This window comes from Vombatus ursinus, unplaced genomic scaffold (assembly GCF_900497805.2).
Source record: "Vombatus ursinus unplaced genomic scaffold, bare-nosed wombat genome assembly UNPS02014818.1, whole genome shotgun sequence".
NCBI lineage: Eukaryota > Metazoa > Chordata > Mammalia > Diprotodontia > Vombatidae > Vombatus > Vombatus ursinus.
This window is the reverse complement of record NW_020954596.1, coordinates 31,536,949-31,546,811: the sequence shown is the minus strand read 5'-3', so window position 1 is coordinate 31,546,811 and position 9,863 is coordinate 31,536,949. Positions and strand designations below refer to the sequence as shown.

Below are 9,863 nucleotides of genomic sequence, written 5' to 3'. Positions count from 1 at the left end.
AGAGAGAGAGAGAGAGAGAGAGAGAGAGAGAGAGAGAGAGAGAGAGAGAGGTCTATAGATGCATACATGGGTAGTAACTACCTCATGAGGCTGTGGTAAAGGTGATATATGAAAACATATGAATAGTGGTGAGCAGGAACTAGATGACATACTCAGCTGATGCTATACACATGTGGAAGAAGCTAAAGAGCCTACTACTGGAAAGGAATGGTAACATGTAATGGAAGTGCATGACTCCTTATTTTGAAGTATATTTAGACATTCTGTAACTAACCCAGTCTACTAACCACATGGTGAAGAGATGGACTATTGATTGGCAATATAACCAAAACTGAGGGGCATTCAAAAAGTACTAATCAGTCAAAGTAAAAGTGGTTATCACTCTTGTCCTGCTATGTTCAAGTGAGGAGGCCAGGACTAAGCCTCAATGGGGAAAGAAGGTGCAAGCATTTATCTCCCCATTTGAGATCAAATTGTGGCCCATGATTAAAGACCTCTGTTCATTGCCTCTTCACATTTCTCTTTCCTTAGGTAAAGGAGATTAGATATGGTTATAGTCTTGTGAGTTTTAAAAGGTTTGGAGAGAAAGCTACCAAAAATCTAGGAGCTGGAATATGTGCTGGAATAATTTGCTGGAAGCCAGATGGTAAGGAGCAAAGTCCTGAGAAACCTATTTAACCCAGCCCAGCAGTAGCAGAGATGTGGACTCATCTATCCATCAGCCATGCTGAATTGGGAAGTGAACTTGGTGGGGCAAATGCTACGAGAAATTACTACATTAAGTCTGAGGTCATTCACTCCAGAGACCAAGGTAAAATAGGAAAGAATGTGCAACCAAATGTTAGAGGAAATGTTTATAACTTCTGTTTCTGCTATATCCTTACAACAAATATCCATTTGTAAAAGCTAATTGATAGTAATTGGTTTAATGGAACTAAGGCAGTAATCACTGGCAGTTAATAATAAGAAAACACTGGAATGGGGGGTTGAGCTGATAGTGTTAAGAGAAGAATTATTCCCATCCCCTCAGAGATATCTTAGAAGTCTGAGGGGGAGGTGTAGTCAGCCTAGGAGAATGAGTTTGAAGTCTCCGTATATATGTAAAGTGTTTTGTAAACTATAAAGTATCATAGAAATGTTAGTTGTTATCATCATTTGATTTCATTTCATCAGCAATGACCACCATGAGCAGAGGGTACAGATAAGTCTTTCCCTTACACACTGGTGGGTACCTGTGGGAGGTCCCAAAACCTCCTACAAGAACCTGCCCACAGGCCCTAGGTCAGGATGTTGTAGCTTTGCAAAGCCCATCTCCAAGTGATCTTTGTGCCCCTAACTCATCTACGTTAGTGGAATTTTTGTCCTATTGGCATTCATGGCCACATACTATCAATTTACCATGTACACATGATAAGAGGTTACCTTTCCTAGATATGATTTGAGAGCAAAGCTTGCACCATCTTGTCCCACATTAACTTTGGATACAACTCCATGCTCTTCATATCCGTGAATCAGAACTCCAGGCCGTCCTTGATCTACTGCAAATCCAGCATGTGAGTCTGCACCCAGGTCATGTGCACCCACTTGTCCACCTCATCAATATTGCCTTTCAGCAGACCCACCAAATGTGCCTTCATGACCAGTAGCTCTATCTTGTTCACCTTCCCCTTGACACTCTGGGCAATCTCTTCAAAGGTCAGCTGCCGGTGGATGGCCGGGCACGTGAAAGTCATCACCATGAGGCATATCAGCTAGATCTTCTGCAGGAGCAGGGCCTCCTTGGCAGCCAGATCCAGTTTCTGGCCCAAATGGGCTTCAAGGTTTGGAACCTCTCAACATTACCATTGTTGAAGGCGTAAAGTGTGTCTATCAGCCACTGGCAGTCTGTGTTCTTCAGGGAGTCCAGCACAGGGGGATGACCAATTCCCCAAAGCTCTAGACACCTTCCCCAGGAAGTCCTGCCAGGCCCAAGGTAAATACTCTTTCCTGCTGCTCAGACACGAGCAGGTCCTTTACATCGATACAGCCCAGGAACTGCAGTGCAACCTTATAATAGGACCCATATTTTCCAATCATCTGATAGTACTTGCTGGAAAGGTCATAGAAATGACTGTGCATGGACTTCATGCCTGGAAGGTTGTTACGTATCTGTTCAACATCCTCAATTATTTCTTTAGTCACCTGGAGGTCTCCAATGTTCAGTTTCAGAACCTCTGTGCAGGTTTGCACAGGATTACCGCCTCATTGCTGCTTTTTACCTCTTCAGGAGTCTTTTCCAGAAACCTAAGAGCAACATTAGAATCTGTCATCTGTCTAACTACATGGAGAATGATTTCCACCAAAGACAAAGGAGGAACATACTGGCTCATGTAGATTTCTATGCAATTCAATTATTGTTAATTATTTTTAATAAAATATATTTTTAAATCTAGTATTTGGTCCCTGAAGTCTTTCTTTTCACAGCTTCATATTTTTGCCACTTATCAGATTGCATGGGAGGAAGGAGGGTGACAGATGCTTCTCAGCCACTGTTGGTCACCTGGAGTGGGGGGCTTATTGTGCATTTTCTATGTTTAGATCTTATCTATGCTGTACTCCCTTTTTTAAGAGACTAACAGCAGGTGTACCAGTTCTCTGGCTATAACTGCTTTCCATTTCCAAGGCTCTGGACTCTTCATGGAGTCTCCTGAGGGACATGTATCCAAAGTTAATGTGGGACATGTATCCAAAGTTGATGTGGGACAAGATGGTGCAAGCTTTGCTCTCAAATCATATCTAGGAAAGGTAACCTCTTATCATGTGTACATGGTAAATTAATAGTATGTGGCCATGAATGCCAATAGGACAAAAATTCCACTAACGTAGATGAGTTAGGGGCACAAAGATCACTTGGAGATGGGCTTTGCAAAGAGCAATTTCCTAGGATGTTGAGCAATGGAACCAGATTTGGACTGTCAGATCTAAGAAAGTCATACTTCATGCACAATGAAAAGACCATAGAATTGAGGACTGAACCAAACTTTAACAGGTCCTAGCTATGTCACTTACTACCTATGTGACATTGGGCAAGTCATTTCACTTCCCTGGGCCACAGTTTCCAGCTAAAATGAAAAGGTTAGTTCTTAATGGAAAAGTCTTTGTTTCACTTCAGATATTTTTCCCCTACAGCAACTTAGGGCTTTCTCTGTAGGAGGAGGTACTCTGGCCATTTTCAAAGCAGGAAAATTTGTCTTCCTCTTCATGGCTGGTAAATCACTAAGTGAAACTATTATTTTTTTCTCCACTTTCTATCTGGCTTCACAGCAGTTTTCAGAGGGCCTGGAGTCAGCACCAGAAGTCTGTGTGTAACAAGGCTAGGGAGTTAGGAGAAACTGGGGAAGAGTACAACATCTGGGGCTGGGCTCTGTGCTCCATGGAAGTAAGGTCAGCAGCAGGCCAAACTTGCAAGAGGTATGCCAAATTATCACTAACGGTAGGGAGTTTTGAGTGTCATTGTCAAGAATATTTCATACTTGGGAGTACTGCTTAACGATGAATAGGGATTAAAATTTGGGTGACATTTTCTCAGATCCTGGAGATGTGTTCCATTCCCTTGGTGTTGCGACTATATGAAGTCTCCTGCCTACATTTTCAGAGTAGGATAAAAATGTAGAGATGTTTAGATTGTAAACTTCTTGAGTGGAGGAATTAGGTACGGTTTATATGTTTTGGAAAGTTTCTAATTTGACATAGGAACTCAATGAGATAAATTCTTTAGTTATGTAAACTAGTTCCTAGAAGTGAGCCAGGAACTTTCAAAATTGTAATAATTGAGAACCAAAGAACTCACTTTTGGAGTTAAAGGTCACCAGCATGTTGTTTTGTAAGATCACAGAAATAATCCTACCAAGCACAGATACTTCAAAACAAAGCTCAGGAAGATGTAGGACTCAAGATGGTAGTCTCATGGGATCAGTGACCTAATCATATCTTCTGAGCAAAGTCTGGTGCTGGTTTCTGTGGCTTTGGAAGTGGGGAAAATTGACACTGTATTCATGAACAATAGGGTAAGACTACATTCTTTTATAGCTTAATTTTCCAGCTGCTTTCTCATCCTGAAGAAACTTTCACTTGAGGATCCCATTCTCCTGATTAGAATGCCTCTTCTGGACCATTATTTCAGGAAAAGTACTTGCCATACTTCATTTCACTCTTGACTCTCTGGCCTTCTCTTCCATAGCCACACCAATTACTCAGGCACCCTTCCTCTCTCCCTCCCCACAATCTACCCACAGTTCCGGAGCAGTGAATCATGCTTTGCCATTATACCTGGATAGGGTGTGTCAATCTACTCTCCTACAGACCAACTCACCATTCTTGCCACTTTATGTCCCTTCCTGTCTACCACTTCCTTTTGTAAATTGACTCCCCCATTCAAATTTAAGCTTCTTGAGCACATAAACTGTCTTCAGTTTTTGTATTTGTATCCTTCCACCTAGCACAGGGCTTGGTAAATATTAAATGCTTAAAAAATGCTTTTTCTTTGGGGGCAGCTAAGTGGTACAGTGGATAGAGCACCTGCCCTGGAGTCAGAAGGACCTAGCCTCAGACACATAACACTCACTAGCTGTGTGACCCTGGGCAAGTCACTTAATCCCATTACCTAGCCAAAAAAAAAAATGCTTTCTCTTTATATGAAAGGCAGGCTTGTGAGAAAACAGAATTTTTAGTGCATCAGAACCACAGTTTACTAAATGCTAGCTTGAAAGTCAACTAACTTTACTCCTTGATCAAGCCTGATCATTTCTATCTTTCAGAACTTGGCCCATAGTTCATTTTTCCAAAGAAATCTTCTCCAACTAAGTAAAAGAAAATTGTACTTGCATCTCACTCAAGTGGATTCCCCTTCATATTAAACAAACATCAGCATTTTCTTACCATTTTTAACCCACTATTTTATGGTTCTCTCTCATCTGAACTCCATTGTAAGATTCAGTAGAGTAGGGACCAAGTAGCTTTGTGTCTGAGTACTATATTCGTAAGAGATGGTCACATGTTACATAGTCTGTTAAGTGGTAAAAAGGGTAAAGTGTTGGCACTGGAGTCAGGAAGACCTGAATACAAACCCAGCTTCAGATACTTACTAGCTGGGTGACCCTGGGTAAGTCACTTAGGCTCAGTCTAGCTCAGTTTCCTCATCCGTAAAATGGGGATAATAATAGCATATATTTTACGGGATTGTTGTAAGGATCAAATGAGATAATATTGTTAAAGTGCTTAGAACAATGTAGTAATCACTTAATAAATGTTTTTTCTCCTTCTCCCTTCCCCATATATATGCTAAAAAGAATAAAATGAATTAAATCCATGTACTTTAAAAAGAACATAGAGTTATAGTCTTCTAAAGTTGAAAAGGATGTCAGCAGCCATCAAATTGAGCTTATTCCCAAAAGAATCATCGCTACAACCTACCAAACAAGTGATTTGCTTGAAAATCTCCAATGATGAGGAACCTATTGCCTCCACTGGCATCTACGCTTTTGGATGCCTCTATTGGGACTTTGTCTCTTTAAAATATATCCTCTGAGGTTCTGCCTTCTCAGGCCAAATAGAACAAGTGTAATCATACACACACACACACACACACACACACACACACACACACACACAGAGCCTTCAAATTGTTATCATGCTCCATCTCCCCAGCATCACCCTACTACCACATCTTCTCTTCTCCAATTTAAACAGTTCTTTTCTCAAATAGCATGAACCCAAGGCTCCTTGGCATCTGGGTCGGGTTCACCTTCTCTGGACACTCTCCAGTTTATCAAAAGTGTTCCAAAGTCAATGCTACTTCATGTCAAAGCTATAGGAGGGGGAAACAAGTGTTTTTTTTTTTTCCTCTCTACCACCATCAAAAAGGATTTCAGTGGCTCCATGCGTGTAGCAGTGTGGTTCTTAGTTCAGAACGTTAGGAAACTGGATGACAGAAGGTAGAGAAAAGAGAGAGAAAGTATACGTCCCTATGAGAATGCTAGTTTGATTCAGTATGTAAGATTCAGATGGTAGAACCCGGTTTGAGCCCAGGTAGGGACATCTAATACAGATGTCTGTGTGGTCCTAATTTAAAAGTCTCACTTTCCCACTTTTTTTAAGGACGACGAAGGTCATCACTTGGTGATGTGGCCACAAGCTGTTCAGGGAAGAGACTTTGCTCAGCACATTTCAGCTACTGTGCAAGGCTGAGTCCATTTCAGAGAGACACATAAAATAAATAATAATGCAAAAGTATATTAGTTCTGATAGGGCACTGACAGCAGCTCAGAGAGGTGGATCCTTGTAAGCCCATCTTTCAACAATGAACTGACCCAAAGATCCGAGAAAGCCCCAGACAGGACCATATGGCTTAGTATAAAAACATATTTCAAACTCTGTTTATTATGCATATCTTTCAAAGGTTCACCACTCTGTGATGAAACATAGCACCTGCACAGCTTTAATAAGCTTCAAAACCCAGCACAATTATTAAATCGCAGGCACCTAAAGAATTTGTCTTCTTTTATACTGTGCCCATGTGCTGCCCACCAACGACTGAACTCATTCTTTTTAATTATTGGGGTTTGCAGTATTTTGTAAGCTGCAATCAATATTTATTCAGGAAATAAAACTCCTCATGGACCTCAGAGTGAGGGCCATGAAATATGTCTCTCCTCTTAAACTTTGGGAATGAGAACATTATTACATCCAGGATCCTTCATTATGCCAGGGGAAAAAAAGAATTTAATCACGCAACATTGAAAAGGCAGAAATCAACTGTACAGAAAATTAATATTGGTTGATTTAAGTGGATATTTGTTCATCAGCAGGATGGACAACCACATTCATTTAGGGCTCATGTACATACATTACATTTCAACATGCCTGATCAGAGTCAGCTAATTCAGCAGATCAATTATCAGGGGAAACGTCTGATGTCAAAGGTGTAATAAAATTACAAATCATCATGGCTGCATATAGAGATAGAAGTAGAAGTGAAATTCTTAAAGTCAATGGTCCAGGGTGATGAAGCCTTGATTTTTTTTTAAAACAGACACCACCTTTACTACCCATATAAAAGTCACAGATGGAAACCTGAGAGATTTAGTTTAGTCTCAACTCTGAGGCCTTAAATTCAGGCAAATATGGGAAAAATCCCCAGTAAGGAAATCAAGTACCATCAACTCCCTAGAGCCCACTCTCTGTAGGACAATGAACTTGCCACTTAGTGAACAAGAAAATGAAAACCCTGTGCTTTAGGTTTCCTCATCAAATAAAGCAGATATGGCAAAGAAAAAATAGACATGTGAGCAGAAATGGTAGAGACATGTAAACACATATTATAAATTCCCAGTTGTATTATGGTTACAAATAAATTGTACTTTAGGGTGGTTGGGATTAGAGCAATTTGAGCCAGGTATGGTTACACTCATAGAATCATAGTTTCTGAAAGAACCTTAAATGGCATCTTCTCCAAAATGCTCATTTTACAGACAAAGCTCAGAGTTAAATCTTGGGGAAAGATCTCTTGCAGAAGGTATCTAAAGATATAAAGAGCATTTTGGAGACAGAGGGAAGGACTATTGAATGATGCTGTTGTTGGCTTGGAGACAAAAGAAAGCAAAATAGAGAGAGAAAGAGAGTTTGGTGAGAATTACCCGGAACAAGAAACAATTTTAATGTCATTTGATCATGAGATAGCAATGGCCAACCATGTTTGCTTCCACAGATATGTCTGTTTCAGAATATCTGACCTTGAACAGATGAAACTAGATTGAGCTGGATTCCCGACCTTAACCTAGTTTTCTGTCATCTGAGTGCTGGATTTTGTGTCATTCATGTATTTCATTGCTCTCTTTTACTGTGTTTTAATTTTGTCTTAGGAATGTCTCTGCCTCCTCCATTTCCAGAATTTTTCTTTCCCTTAAAGCTTTTATTTAAACTTTTATGGAAGTGTTGGAATGGGGTGGTGATGAGTTTAGGGCCACAGTCTATCAGCAAGACCAAGGGAACTTCCTCCCTGATTAGCCGTTCATCCTAATTCATGAAACCAGGGTTAGTATTTTAGAAGGGCTATTATTCCCATATCCCTAAGGGAAGCCACATTTCAACAATGGGTGGTTCTTAGAATTTGGAGAACTTAGGTTCTAGTCCTTACTTTGACACTAACTTTGGGTCTCTTTTTCATCCTCTGTAAGGAAGAGGAAAACTCTGAGGTTGAACAAGGCCTCTTCTAGCTCTGAAAATCTATGAGATTTGGTCTCCATTTCATACCATATTATCTCAGCCTTGATTTCCCTGAGTTGAATAAGTCTTTCTCTGTGTTCTCGGGCCAGGTGCTTCCCTCTATAGGGCCTAGGTTTCCTCCTGTATAGAAATCAAGGACCTATAATAGATGATTCCTAAAGTCCCTTCCAGTTGTAACTATACTTTGAGGAACTGAGGACCTTTAGGGGAAGTGTAGGTTGGGAGGGAAGATGGGAGTTTGACCTCAAGCCCTCTTTCATCTCCTTCTCCTATTTGCTGTAAGAATTAAGAATCTACTCCCACCTCCAGTAATTAGGTTTGTTTGTTTGATGTCAGGTACAAAGAAATAACTAATTATTCTTAATAACTAGGTACTAAGGTTTTAAATAGGAAGCTATCTAATGGCCCTCTGCTTATGGCTTCAGGAGAGCAGTTTTCCCAGCAGAGGCCTTGAGGTGTCCTGGGGTCTCCATTTCCCACCATGGGGTTGTGTTGATCCTCCTCCCTCAAAAAAATAAGGGTAATGACTTCATTATTTGTCTCGGGCTCAGTTTGCTGTGGTTGCCTCAGGTGCAGAAATGTCCAGTTATGGCTTAGACTTCTTTTAGCAGCTATACACTTGAGGAAAGCATTTGGGCTTATTGCTAATGTCTCAGCAATGGTCCATGTGTAGATAGAGGCAGCCTCTCACTCCCATCATGTAAATGTACAGAAGCTACCCAGGGCATATTTGTTGTGTTTACCTCCTAGAACCAAGGGCCAAGCTCCATTAGCCCAGTTTGCTAAAGAGTGAATCATTTTAAAGCAGCATTAATGTCCTGTGATATTACTAGAACAGTATAAACAACTGCAGGCCTGACTGTCCAATGGGAAACTGCTCTCTGGAGAAAACTACTCACCCATATACCATTGGCCAATTACTCAGAGTCTATTTAGTAAATTATCTTCTTTTGTGTGCTAATTGGGACTGAGTGCCTCGCAAAAGTTAACTTCCTTTATGTGAGTGAGCAGCTAGCTCCAGATATTAAATTCTGTTTCTCTAGCTCATTCCAGAAGCAATCCAACTATTACTGATATTTATTACTGTTATTTATCTTTGTGGAACAGCCCACTATAGTACAAGGAATGTGACATGGATCAAAAACATGATGGTGGGGGGAATAAATAAATCTAACCAGGTATGCATACTAGATATGGTTAAAGATTTTTGTGGGGAGGACGTTTATTTATGCTCCATAGTTGTTGCCAAAGAAATCCTAACTTTTAACTGATTTATCCTTTTAGATGATGCTGTGTAATTGATCTGCTATAGAAGTGTCTCCCAAATCCAATCAGCTACAAGTTTAGCTCATAACACTGCCATGTCATAGGCATGGTGTGAAAAATGAAGAAAATAGTAAATGGAACCCCAGAGATATGTTTTCTTCTTACTGAGCCTGAGCCAGTGATATTTGACCCAGCCTGGATTAACAACTACAAGCCCCCTGCTATAAAGTTTTCCCTCAAGCTGAGGCACAAGAGGGGCATGGCCAAGACCTGCAATAAAGAATACATCTTGAAGTTTAGAGAGAAAGAATGACCAACAGCCTAAATGTTCCACT

The 9,863-nt window shown here is 40.5% G+C and overlaps 1 protein-coding gene and 1 pseudogene across 1 annotated transcript in view; both read right to left on the bottom strand.

Moving 5' to 3' along the window:
* Positions 1 to 2,369, bottom strand: part of LOC114023552 — a 10,110-nt pseudogene extending 7,741 nt beyond the window's left edge.
* Positions 1 to 9,863, bottom strand: part of LOC114023870 (cytosolic beta-glucosidase-like) — a 116,975-nt gene that overhangs the window by 11,160 nt on the left and 95,952 nt on the right. The gene's annotated exons all lie outside the window — the stretch shown is intronic.